We start from the raw sequence: 14,256 nt of genomic DNA on the forward strand, positions 1-14,256 counted from the left end.
TCAGCCCTTTCTTTTTTCCATTCTATTTTTTCTCTGATAATTAGTTTTTCCACATTTGTAGCACCCATTTGGATTGTCATTGGAACATTTCTTAGTACATATTCCCTTCTTCTTCTTAAAGAATTTGCTGAAATTCTTAGTTATGAAGGCAACTTGCTCTTTGTCAAGTTCAAATTCCTCATCACTATCAGAAGCTTTTAATGCCAAGATTTTTTCAGGAGCTCTTGTTCTTTGGTTCCATCAATTTCTACTTCATAAGTCCTTAAGTTCCCTACTAGTTCATCCAGGGTCATGCCTTTAAGATCCTTATTTGCCTCCCTAATTACAGTCATCTTAACATTCCATTTTGATTTAGGTAATACCCTCAGTAACTTTTGAACTTGTTCTTCGTTAGAGATGACTTTCCTAAGGGTGTCAACTCATTTGTTAAAGTGGTGAGTCGAGTCATCATCTCATGCAGGGTTTCATTTTTCTTCATTTTGAATGCCTCATACTCAGTAAAAAGGAGAGAGATCCTGAATTTTCTTACTTGAGAGGTACCTTCATAAGCATTCACCAGTGCATCTCAAATTTTCTTAGCAGTAGTGCATGTTGATACCCTGTTGTATTCAGCAGATCCTAATCCACAAACCAAGATGTTTTTGGCCTTTGCATTCTTCTTTAAAGCCAACAAGTCAACAGGAGTAAATTCACTCCTTACTTTCTTGACTTGTACACCATCAACTAACTTCATTAGAATAGTGGGTCCATCAGTAATCCTGTCCCATAATTCATAATCTTCACCATAGATAAACATTTCCATTCTTGCCTTCCACCAGATAAAGTGAGAGCCATCAAAAAGTGGAGGTCTAGTAGCTGACTAACCTTCACTATGACCAGTGAGAGGTGCGGATTCATCATGTTGATCTTTTCTTAGGTGCTAGACTTATTTAAGACAACCTATCTATGATACCACTTGTTAGAGTACGAGCCCTACTAATTGCCTATCTGTGGAATAAGTAAGTAAACGTGGTTCATAGAAGTAAAAGCTGAATACAGTATTTTTATGTGGAAAACACCCGTCTCAAGAAAGGTGTAAAAAACCACGGCATGTACCTCTACAGGATTTAACCCCAACTGCATTATAACACTTGAGTCTCAACAATCAACAAAATTACAAGACTTCTTGTAAACTATGAATTAAAACTTCTAACTCCTATCACTACAAAAACACAAATCTTCCCAAGATAAGTGTTCCCAAGTCTTCGAGTTTCCTAACTTGAAGACATAACTTCAAACTCAGTTTATAGATCACTGAGACTAGAACAATGACTCATTACAACTCAAAGAACCTACCTACTACAAACAGTCTATGACTTGCTAAGTAAGGGACCAGGTTCTTCTTCAAGTATGTAAACTATTTTGCTGATTGTTGATTATCTTTTCAGTGCATTGAGTGAGTGCTTTTGAATTCATTTATTGTATTTAAGCACACACTTCATAGAGTCCTTCAATTGATGTGATCTTCTATGTTCAATAGGACTCTAGATAGTTTTACTCTTCTTGTTGCTGCTCCCTTTCTCACTTCTTCTTTAAATAGGATTCTTCTTTCAATAGGATTCTTCTCTTATCTCTGCAAGACTTCTTGTTCAACTCAACTCCTGCACGACCTCTTGTTCAACTCAACTTCTGCAAGACTTCTTGTTCAACTCAACTTCTGATGTGATAAATGTTATCCACTTCTGTTTGTACGCAGAATCATCTTATCCATAACTTGTCTGCAGCTGAGCTTTGTTCAGTTGGATGGATCAGCTTTCACAACATGTTTCATTTACATATCTATCATCAAAACTCCACATTCCCTAACATTAACTCTAACATTACTCTTATTTAACTTGTTAGATGAAATTAATTTCATGATGTTTGTGTAAATCAAGAAAACTAATATTGGAGTCTAATGACTTACTGGACGTTGGAGTCTAATATTGTTTTAAATGTTTGGCTAAATTATGCAATTTCAGTTGATTTATGTTCCTTTCGAGAAAGAGCTGATAAAATTATGGAGATTGTTGTTTTGGAGATTGCGGAAGGTGTTTGTTTTAAATTTCAATGGCTTAGGTTAAGTTGTGCAACTTATATTGCTTGCTTATTGAATTGTAATAACGAGAGGAAAAACGAAAAGGACCAAGTGTACTGCAAATGACGATAGATTTACTTATCCATGAACCAAAATGAATTATGCAATAACAACGCACTATAAAAACAAAATTGAACGAGTTTACGGCTATGAATGACTTAAGAATAAGTGCTAAATATTGAAAACTGCATGCAATGGTGTACTCATCCTTGAAATTGAGATTTTGAATTTGACTCTGACAATTACTATATATTTATGAGTTTAGATTAGATGCATAGTCGGTGTATAAATTTTATGCACCATCAAGTAGTAGTGACTTCCTATAACAGGTTATTATTCTTTTGCTAAAGTAAAAAGAAAATTTCTTCTCAAAATTACAAACTCTATCTTTTCTTATTTCTTCCCTCGTCGCCCTCGCCCTGCCCCATTCCTCTCTCTCATCCTCCATCTTCCTCATTCTCTCAAATTACAATGATTTAATCATCCATCTATTTTTTCTATTACGTACCTCATGTATATAATGTTTATCTGAAATATTGATTATTTTTTGGTAAAGATCCAACAAATTACGTAGCTTAATAATATGATTTTAAGTTGGTCCCATTTCTCCAAATTCACATTTATTCAGTCTACAATTCTACATAATAGATATTCATAAAGTTTATTGAATTAGATTAAACTGAAGTTAAGAAATAAAAATGATCTATTTAATTCAAACCAAGAAAGACTTATAATTAAGAAGTTTTTAGAACCTAATTATATTTTCATGATAAACAAGGGATCAAAAAATTTCATTAGTGATTCAGACATAATGTTGAGAATTAAATTATCAAAAATAGAAATAAATTTGAAATTTGAAATAATTTTAGTAAGCAGATAAATAAAATTTTACTTGCCTTTACTATCTTTTTTTGATGAAGTACAATTATAAGGAAATAGCTACTAGTTATCAAAGTTACGGTGGTTAATTACCTTTAAAATTACTTGATGGTGTAAGAAATTTAGTATACTGATAGTGCACAAAAGTTAAACTCTATATTTATTGGAAGAGACATGGAACACAATGATGTAATACTAGCCTATTATAATCATAGATAAATAGCAAAATGCTAGCAATGTGTTGCCCTATATTGTGCTATTTGCTAACTACTTATCCTATAAATTAGTTGCATAAAGTCAAATTTTAATAAGGAGCCTTAAATCTATGCATATACTCACAAAAATAAAAGCAATTTAGGATTTTTTTTTTCTTACATTCGACTTGTTTTTAGTATAGTATTTTTAAAAGACATTAAAGGCTCGTTTGGTAGTGTGTACTAAATAAATAATGCATATATATATATATATATATATATATATTATATCTAATACTTTATTTGATAGCAATTTTGGAACAACATGATAATAATATCTGTATTAGTTATACATCTTATTTGATATTATATGGTGTATAACTAATAAATGAAATAAATATGGGTAAAGACAAAAAACACCCCCAAGTCCCTATAAACCTTTTTATATCATTTCTTCCAAATATTTTATTTATTTTCTTTATTTTCATGATTTATATTTATATAACATTTTACTCTATAATAGAAGAGTGAATAGGAGAGGAGCTTAGGGTCGGCATGTCTGCTTGTGCTACCTACTGCTTCAATCGTTATTTTACTATATCATGTTTAATTAATTATTATAAGTCATTTACGTATTAGAAAATTACCAACATTTAATTAAAAAGGTAAAATGGACATTTCTGACATGTTTGTTTCAGCTGCTCCAAACATAATTTTACTATATCACCCTTATCGTAATTTTACTATATCACCCTAAATTACTAACATTAAATAATTTTATCTATTGCGGAGATTTTTAATGAAGTGTAAAAGTTTAAATCACTTTTTAAAGATTTTTCACACTTTAATGTATTAATGTAAACATAAACATATATTATCATTTTTGCCTGACATGCAGTACCTGTTTCCCTTCTCTTTCCCTTGTTCCCTTGTTGCAAGAGGTTAAGAAAGATTCATTAATTTGAACCATATTTATGATATTTTTAATTTAAAATCTTCCTTGTTTCTAAAGTTAGTTACAATTAGTTTTTCTTTTTTTCTATTTGCCCTGGCTCAATGGACTTACCAAAGATAACTCGTTATATTGACGACTATCATCCAAAACGAAGAAAAGGAGGGGACATTTGATGCAATAGTGCACCCGATATACCTGAAAATAAGTATTCTTTTCTTTGTTCATCAAAATTATGACCTGGTAATTGAGAAACACATCAACTTGAGATTATTTGGATATAAGAGTGAACAAATTCCAAAGCAATGAAAATACGCATCCTCAATCTCGATCAATTTTGAAATTCAAAATAACTCCATAACTTATACGTCGGAGGAAATTTTCCGCTATTGGAGAAGCTCTTTCTCCTCTTTCAATATATATAAGTGTTAAATCTAAAAGGCAAGGTAAATTAATTGGTTAAGTAACTCAAAATAAGGAAAAGTCATGTAACAGTGAATATAGCCCAAAATTTATTCAACTACAATTACTAACGAATATACAACATAATTAAAACTAAGTTACAGTTTTTTTTTTAAAATCTTGAACTTTTGGCTACTTCATTCAACAACAACATCCTGAAAGAAAAATATGAAAAAGTTATTAAAATCGGAGAATTATTATCAGTTGTTGATTATGTATAATTTATATATAATCTTTAAAACTATTAACAAAAAAAAAAAAATACAAAAAAATTGATGATAAATTAATGATAATGGATGCAAGCACACGACTTGAATCAAAATAAAAATTAGAATTAATCACAAACTTACCAGGAAAATAAAAAATCGGCGTAGCTCAGGTAACCAATATTATGCATTAGGTTTTTTCTCCCTCTTAAATAAGAAATATGACTTATTTGGATTCTTTATTTTAAAAAATTCTATTAATAAGACTCCTACATATGAAAAGAGTATTTCAAGGAAAAATTTCCATATATTTCCACCGTAAATATGACTTATTTGGATTTTTTATTTTTATTTTTTTTAAAATGTATTAATAAGACTCCCCCCCTATGAAAGTAGTGTTTTAAGATAACTTTAGTAAAAAAAAAAAAAATATCATAAATATATTTAATTAATTTTTATCTAAAGTAGAGACTTTTAAAGAAAAGTTAAAAAAATAAACGTTGCACGTCTATCCCAAAATACTCATTATAAAAATGTGGATTAGCTCTATGTAGAAAGTGCATTAATTTTCACACGTTATATGCTTGTATCATAGTATAGAAACTATTTAAATTTATTATAGGTAAGTGATTTAAACTAAGGATGTAAACTTGCATGTTAATCAATCATAGTTAAAAATCAACAAAAAAAAAAGAAAGACAAAAGGTTAGATGGACCACTGTACTATGTCGATTTTATAAGTTGGACACTTCTACTTATATGTTTGTCATTTGAACTTTGAATCCACTAAAAAACAACACTTTAAACACTTTTTCGATGAATGTAACACACTCGCCCCACGTCAGCTGTCATGTCTGCCACATCATCTTTCATGTTATTTTTATAAATAAAAAATATTAAATATTAAAATAAATAAATAAACAAACACACACCCGCCTTTCTCTCTCTTCTCCTTTCCGATTCTTTCTTTCTCTATTTCTTCTTCTTTTCTTTTTCTTATTCTTCTTCCTCCCCTTTTCATTCTTACCTTGTATTGATGTTTATGTTTTAATATAGGTTCGATGGACCAAACACCTGCAGTGCTCAACCCCCACCCTCCAACCAAACACCCCTACCCCACCTCAAGAAACCTCTTCTTCACTACTGGTGTACTGTTGTTTGTACAAGTAAAACACCTGCAGTAGCTTCCATCTATGTACTGTATCTGTCTATTTGTCATTCTACAAATCACCCCTTTTTAACAAACTCAAAGATTGTGACTTGAAAATACCAATCAAGAACCAGGTAAAGCTTTTGTCTTTTCATTAATTTTCTTGATTCTTGATTTTTCCACTGTCTTTGGAGCTCTTTTATTCACTAATGGTTTATTTTTTTAATCATTAATGGGCAGGTTGGTGGTGTTTGTTTTAGCAAGATGAGCTAGAAAGGAGTATAAAGAATTGATTTTTAGATAGTTGTTGGTGGTGGTGGTTTTCACTTTTGGGGGCAGCGGGGGAGAAGGCTGGGGTTGGGGGAATAGGGGGTGGGGCGAGGGGCTGGATGGGGGCTGGGGTGGGGTGCGGGGGGGCTGAACGTGGGGTGGAGGTATTAGGGAAGTTTTTTTTTTAATTTATTATTTTTAAAGATATTTTTAAATTTAAAAAGATGGAGGAAAAAAAATGATCATTTTTAATTTTTTAAAATTTTAATATTATTTGAATTTTTTTAAAAAATTATTTTAATATAAAATTGATCAAAAATTGACCCACTTGCATCTTAGGCGCGTGCCTACACGTACCTCGTCTTAATTAGCTTTTTTAATGCCACATAAGTCTGGTCAACGGTCAAAAAGTTTGAAATATTACTTTTTAGTGAATTTAAAAGTTCAGATGATAAATATATAAGTAAAAGTGTCTAACTTATAAAATTAATATAATACAGGATCCATCGAATTATTTTACAAAAAAAAACAGAACTAACTTTTAAAAGCTTACGTGGAGTGTGGGAGAAACCTTTGACATAAATCCTTACCTCAATTTTAAATTTCTTAATATTAGAAGTTTTTACCATAGTTCAATGAAGAAAAAAAGTGAAATAATTCCTTGGAACTTATATTTTTGGTATGTAGTACACGTGTTTTTTAAAGTGAAACTAAACACAGTGTAATAACACATGAACAGTTTGAATCCTAATGATAAATTACTTCATCGCATATATCGCAGAATATGATTTATTATGTGCTAAAGTTTAGGTACATAATTCAAATAAGGAAAGGTTTAATATTTAATCTTAATAATTTTAAGTTTTAAATTTTTTTTAAAATAGTGAACAAGACAAAAAATTCAAACAATATTTTGAGCCATTGATATAAAATCTATAAAAGAAAATATTTATTGAAAAACAGTGATTGATTTTAAAGACTAAAGATAGTCATATAAATAAAAGTTTATTTTTCAACGTCACAGAACGGATAATAATAACAATATGATAAAACGATATGATGATCGAACTTTGACTTATATACTATAAATATCTCAATTTTAAACTACTACTTTGAATAAAAAAATAAGTTTTCAAGTTGCAAAGTATCGGCTATTAGAGGAAGGTAATTCTTTGAATTGATAAAAGAAATTAAAATTACCTCTGAAAGTACTTCTTGATATATTTTATATGTGCGATAACCATTAAAGCTTGTACCAAAAAAACAACAACAAACAAAGTTTGTTAACAAATATAATGATGATATGTTAGATTTCATGATTTATTCACTATTAAAATAATTGTGTATAATTAAAAATTTAAAAGTGAACTCATATAATGAAGAAGGCTAAAAAACTTTAGTGATGAATGCAAAAGAAAACTTTAATTAATCATCAATCATCAAATGCAGCATAAAAGAAGAAGAAACATAGAAATAGAAGAATCATAGTATTTTTCAAGTAAAATTTGATCAAAATACTACTTAAATAGAATTATAGACATTCTTTTTTATATAAGGTAAAATTCTATATGATTTAGAGGTTTTTATATAAGGTATAATTCTAATTGATTTTGAAGTGTTAAGTATTACGTTTTCTTACTTGAATCAAATAATTTTTTTCCTTTCTATGCATAGATTTTTTTTAAAAAAGTTTATTTTGGTTAGTAAATTTTTTCCCTTAAAATCTGTGTGCGTATTTTTTTTTCCAATAACTATAAATTTGATTCTTAGTTTTGTTTCCTTTTCCATCGTTTTCTCCTATTAAGTTGCGGAGGACTCAAAAAAAAAATAAAAAATACATGTTACATTTAATTCCTTTTAATTGTGAGATTCCTCCTTTTCTTTTTTTTTTTTCTTTTCTGTATCTTAAGTATTTAAATAATAATTTAATTTTAATTATTTTTTAAAAAAATAGTAAATTAAGCTTTTGTCTATTATGAAGTGTTTTAATAAAGGATAAAAAATTCAAATAACTTTTCTAAAGCCTCCACACTTTTAATATATTATAGATATAGATATAGATAGATATATAACCGCACGTGCCTCGCACGTGTAACATTCAATTATTTAAAATCAAATAATTTTGTCTATTGCATAGATTTTTAACGAAGTGTAAAAAATTTAAATCACTTTTTAAATATCCTTAACACTTTAATATAATAATGTAAATATAAATATATACTTTCGTGTAAACACATATATATTTTACCATCAGAAGTTTCAATCGATTGATGGATCATCACTTTTGCGTTTGTCATGCAGTACCTCTTTCCCTTGCTGTCAGAGGCTAAGAGAGACGCATCAACTTAAAACATATTTGTGATACGATGATTTTTATTTTTGTCTATATTAAAATCTTTCTTTGTTTTTAAAGTCAAATCTTTACAAAATCATTAATTACATTCTTATTACGCACTTAAAATTTTAAAAATTTGGTACTTCTTAAAATTTTCTTATTCTAATGCTATTATATTTATTTCTAGGTTTTTTTGGATCTTTTTAAAATCAAATTTAGTTGATTTAGAATTCTTAAACTAGTGAAAAAAATATTAGTTGTCATTAATTTTGATGACTTTTATTAAGGAAAGGTTTTACTATAAATATATTTAATTAATTTTCAGCTCTTAAATATTAGGAAAAAATAGTGAAAAGACGATTTTGTCTAAAGCAAAATTTTTTAATGAAGTGCAAAAAGTTCAAACAACATTTCGAAACCCTTCACACTTTTAATATATTATAGATTATAGATTCTTATACACTATACCAAACGGCCCCTAAATCTTTAACTTTACACGGTAATATTATTATTTATAAAAGTAAGAATTACTGTTAGCTGATAAGATGTTAGTAATTTGTTTGCAATAAATTATCGTGAATGTTGTTGCAAAGAGTTTTATTTATTAGTATGTAGATTTGAGTTGTTTAATTCAAAATGTTAAAATATTTATAACAAAAAATAAATAATATTCTTTCTTTCCTTTTTATTTAAATTTTGTACCTTTTATTTTTTATAATCATCACTATTGTTTTAAGTGAAATCAAAATCATAAATTTAAACCTCAAATTTTCGAAGGCCTATAAAAATCATTAATGTATATTATTTTAAATAAAACAAATTGAATACTCAATAAAAAATAATCTCAACATGCTAATCCCGAAATACCTTATAGAGGTATGACTTGTCATCAAGCCAACCCATCAGTGATAGATTTGAAGAAGAAAAAAAACATACTAGAATTACAGGACAATAACTATTGGAAAATAAATGAAATTGTTGTAAAATTAAGCTAAAAGAATAATAATATGAACAAGAAATATTGAGATTCTTCCAAGTATATGGTTTAAGTCTTGCTTACTTATACCAATTGTAGATGTCAAGTCGATTAGTGATACTGTCCACTCTGAACCTCGATCCACACGCTTTAAAATATATCATTAAAGTGTAAGACCTGCTTACTTATATATTCAATATCTTTTTTATATTTTATCGATAAGAAACTTTCTTACCCTAAGTTGAAATGTCATAATAAGCATTTCTATTATATAGAAGAAGTAGTTTTGACCACCTCTCTCGTGCAGTTACCAACAAACTCCTCTACTCCTACTTAATTACATATCATATCCAAATATATAATAATTTCATTGTTTCATCATAATGATTTAAATATTTAATATATTCTATCAATTTATATTAATTAACTATAACTACATATTGAAAGTAATTTTTTTTATTTATTTAATTGACTATCATGTTCAAAACTAACTTGTTACCACAAATCACAATAACTAATAACTTACAATATTTAAAAGACATATAGAAATTTTATTGACTCTCATTATTTTAGCAATGCCACATAAATTGAGATAAAATAAAAAGTACTGTAAATCATACTAATTAACAACTTAAAATATTTAAAAAATATATAAAATTTTAGTTGATTCTAAAAATTGTATTGAAGCCACATAAATTGGGACACAAGGAGTAAATAGATTATTTGATAATTACGTAAAAATTATTATAAATCACAATAATTAACAAGTTAAAATATATTTTAAAAATAGATAAAAGTTCTAATCCAAATTATATTAGTGCCACATAAATTGGGATGGAACAGAAGAAGATATAAAGCAACATATATTATTTGAAAATGAAATAAAAAGTACTGTAAATAACAATAATTAATAAAAAAAAACATAAAAATTGACTAATTTCTGCTTCAGCTGCTTCAATCGTGATTTTAATGTATCATGCGTAATTAATTATTATAAGTCACTTATGTATTGAAAAATTAATAATATTGAATCTATGATTTTACTATATCACCTACAATTAATTATTATACTAGAAGCGCAAGGCTCGTGTCAGCACGAGCCCAACAGTAGAACATGTGGATTGCAATTTTTAAGTTTTAGGATTTATCTTGGAGTAGAAAGTTTGAGCAGTAGAATATTTTCATTAGTATAATTGAGCTGAGGGAATCACAGTTGAAACCTTTTTTTTAACCTTTTTGTTGAATTTTGCGATCAGAAATATAAAGAAAGAATAGGCGTAAATCTGATGAAATAGCTTAAATCAAATATCTAGCAGATTATTGATTTTCAATATCGCAGAGATTAAGAATCATGTAAACTTACCCGATAAAGAAAATACACAGCTTAGATTCGCTATTGTTTTATTTAATTATTATTTTTAACACAAGAAAAGAGTGTTTTTTTTTAATAGAGAAGGAAGAGTTGAGATTTTCTTTTCTTTATTTTATTTTTAAAGCAGAGAAATGTTAATTAATATTGAGAAACTGTAAAAAGTTGAGAAAGATGGCTACACGTATTTGATAGAAAATTTGCTAATGTTAAAAAAATGCGAAGTATTTGATAGCAAATTTGAGATAGATACACGTTTTTGTACCTAAATTTACTTTATTTATATTTAAATTAGTTTGTAAATCTTTTGCAAATAATCTTTATACTTCTTTTCTTTAATTTCTTTAAAATATAGTAATACAATTTACTTATGCTTTATTCTTCTCACACTTTACTACATATATTTTATCCTCTTTAAATCTCATTATGTCGTTTTACCCTCTTTAAACATCACTGTACATTAAAATCACGATTGAAGCAGCCGAAGCAGAAATTAGTTAATTTTTTTTTTGTTAATTATTGTTATTTACAGTACTTTTATTTCATTTTCAAATAATATATGTTGTTTTATATCTTCTTCTGTCCCGTCCCAATTTATATGGCACTAATATAATTTTGATAGTCTATCAAATATTTTATGTTGACATATCATTTTGTTATTCATATTTTTCTAATACATAAATGACTTATAATAAGGAGTGATATAGTAAAATCATCGTTCGAAAGACGAAAATTTAATTTAAAATATTAAGAGTTAATTTCGCATTTTATATCTATTTTATTTTTCATTAAATATTATTTTTTCTCTTAATACCTAGATGACTCATAATAATTAATTAAGAGCGATTGATTATGTTATTACTATAAAAATTAATATAATTTTATCATATCCAATAGTAATCATCAATAATTCATCGGAATAGTATATTAATTAAATACGGGATGCTATATTTTCATATGCAAAGTATGATATTATTAAACATTATTGGATAGTGCATTATATTTATCTTTCACAATAATAAAATTTTACTATATATTTTTATTTATTTCTTTTTAACTTGGTACATATTGACCCAATACAAATTCTAAGAAAATATTCATTAGAAATTTATTTTATTAAATTAAATTTATTAATTTTGTACTTTAAAAATTTAAAGTTAAGTTTAAATATTAGTATTTATATATAAGAAGAAAAAAATAATTTTAAAATTTAAATTTGCTAAAATAAATAAATAAATAAAAAGATTAATTTTCTATATAAAAGTCAATTAAAATAATAAAATTGATTTACTTTAAATATTTAGTTGCAATTAATTAAGATAATTTTTTTTATTTTAAGTCAATTTAAATAATAAAATTGATTTACTTTAAATATTTAGTTGCAATTAATTAAAATAATTTTTTATTTTGTCATGATTTCTGCTGCACCGATAAAATTTTGAAAGTTGAATAGAACTTTTATTTATTTTTAAAAAAGTATTTTAACTTGTTAATTATTGTGATTTATAATAATTTTTACGTAATTATGAAATAATATATTTACTCCTTGTGTCCCAATTTATGTGGCTTCGATACAATTTTGAGAGTCAACTAAAATTTTTATATATCTTTTAAATATTTTAAGTTGTTAATTATTATGATTTGCAGTACTTTTTCCTTTATCTCAATTTATGTGGCATTGCTAAAATAATGAGAGTCAATAAAATTTCCATATGTCTTTTAAATATTTAAAGTTATAAATTATTGTGATTTGTGGTAACAAATTATTTTTGAACATGATTGTCAATTAAATAAATAAAAAATTTTCACTTCCAATATGTAGTTATAGTTAATTAATATAAATTAATAGAATATATTAAATATTTAAATCATTATAATGAAACAATGAAATTATTATATATTGGGATATAATATGTAATTAAATGGGAGTAGAGGGATGTTTTGGTAATTACGTAAAAGGTGGTCGAAACCACCTCTTCTATATAATAGAAAAGTTCTTTATGTATTAAAAATAATTAATATTTAATTAAAAATAAAAAATAAATATTTATGACATGTCTGATTAAGTTGCTTTAATCGTGATTTTGTTATATCACTCCTAGTCAGTTATTATAAGTCATTTATACATCAAAAAAATTAATAATATTTAATAAAAAAAAAGTAAAATAGACGTTTATGACATGTCTGCTTCAACTGCTTCAACCATAGTTTTACAAAATATTACCCCTAATTAATTATTATAAGTCATTTAAGTACTAAAAAATTAATAATATTTAACAAAAATAAAATAGATATAAACATGATAAATTAACTCTTGATTTTTTAAATTAACTTGAAGTCTTATATGAGGTCCACTTAAATTTTTCATAAGTATTTTTTATAGTAATTTCCCTATGTCAGTTCTAATTAGTTGTTGTAAGTCATTTAAGACATTTATGCTTCGCTACTTCAGTCGTGATTTTACTATATCACCCCTAATTAATTATTATGGTCATTTAAGCACTGTGCCACATAAGTTGAAATAGAAAAAATATTATAAATCACACTGATTAAAAAGTTAAATTATTCAAAATATAATTGATTATCGTCAACACAAAACTCTAGATAAGGAGAGTAGTAGCATATATTATTCAAAAATTACATAAAAAGTATTATAAATTACAATAGTTAACAACTTAAAGTATCTAAAAACAATTTAATATGTTATATATTTCAAAAAAATTACATGAAAAATAATAGAAATCACAATAATTAACAACTTAAAAAATTTAAAAGATATAAAATATTTGGTCGACTTTTGAAATTATATTAGTATCACTAAAATTGGAATAGAAGAAAAGTATTATAAATCACAATAATTAAAAACTTAAATTATTTTTAAAATATAATTGACTATCAATTCCATAAAAATTTGAACAAGAAAAGTAACGTATATTAAAATAACATATGTTGAACTCATGCTAGATTCCGAATGAATCATAGAAAACATATACAATTCCTTTATTAAAAAATTTTATTTTAATATATCAAAATTATAAAGACAAATAAATATCTTAATGTTGGCCCGTGCTGATACGGGCCATCTTCTCTAATAATATTAAGGAAAAAAATACATAAAGTAGCATACTTAAGTATTAAATTACAAAAAATAGCAACACTTTTATCAAATTACATTCTGTAGCATATGTATTTGTATGTATTTGTATTTTTGTAGCAACAGTTTGAAAAAATACAAAATACATATCATCATAAGGGCAGTAAAAATCATATGTATTTATATTTTTATAGCAACAATTTGCAAAAATACAAATATAACTTGTTATATTATATAACTATGAAATTATTGC

This window comes from Capsicum annuum, chromosome 12, assembly GCF_002878395.1.
Source record: "Capsicum annuum cultivar UCD-10X-F1 chromosome 12, UCD10Xv1.1, whole genome shotgun sequence".
Taxonomy (NCBI): Eukaryota; Viridiplantae; Streptophyta; class Magnoliopsida; order Solanales; family Solanaceae; genus Capsicum; species Capsicum annuum.